The sequence below is a fragment of the Sinocyclocheilus anshuiensis genome, unplaced genomic scaffold (assembly GCF_001515605.1).
Source record: "Sinocyclocheilus anshuiensis isolate Anshui unplaced genomic scaffold, SAMN03320099.WGS_v1.1 scaffold1194, whole genome shotgun sequence".
NCBI classification, from domain to species: domain Eukaryota; kingdom Metazoa; phylum Chordata; class Actinopteri; order Cypriniformes; family Cyprinidae; genus Sinocyclocheilus; species Sinocyclocheilus anshuiensis.
In genome coordinates this window covers 41,902-42,470 of record NW_015558594.1, presented here as the reverse complement: position 1 = coordinate 42,470, position 569 = coordinate 41,902, and positions in this window count along the sequence as shown.

Here is a 569-nt window from a genome sequence, read left to right as displayed (position 1 = left end):
AACTCCCCCCGGACCCTGGCCTGTCACCCAGGGGGCTACCGCCAGTTCTGAATGAACCTGCTCAAGAACTGCCTCGACAGATCCTTGGTACCAACACCCTGCTTCAGAAATGTATCAACAGGGATACATTAGTTGAGTGGAGCCCAAGGAGAAAACCGGGGCTTAAACCAACTCAGAGAAAGGGAACGAGGCTGACAGCACGTAACCCTTACCATGCAGAATTTTAGAAAGTGTGCAGAGTGCTTAGCGTGCACACTTACCACAATATGGATTTTAGAACGTGCACAGAAGCTTAGCATGTGCACTTACCATAGCATGGATTTTAGAAACACCGTTGCTTAAGGGGTAACCGAGCCTGTATTAAGCCAGCCTAGGGACCCTGTGTGACTGAGCACGCTCACAGATTCCGAAGCATCTGCTCACAGATGCCCAGAAGTTCTCAGACACTCAGTCGGGAGCGGCAGGCTCAAAGACAACCCTCTGAGGTGAGGGGAGCTCACCCTGCTCAGAAATGTATCAACAGAGATACATTAGTTGAGTGGAGCCCAAGGCGAGTACCGGGGCCTAAG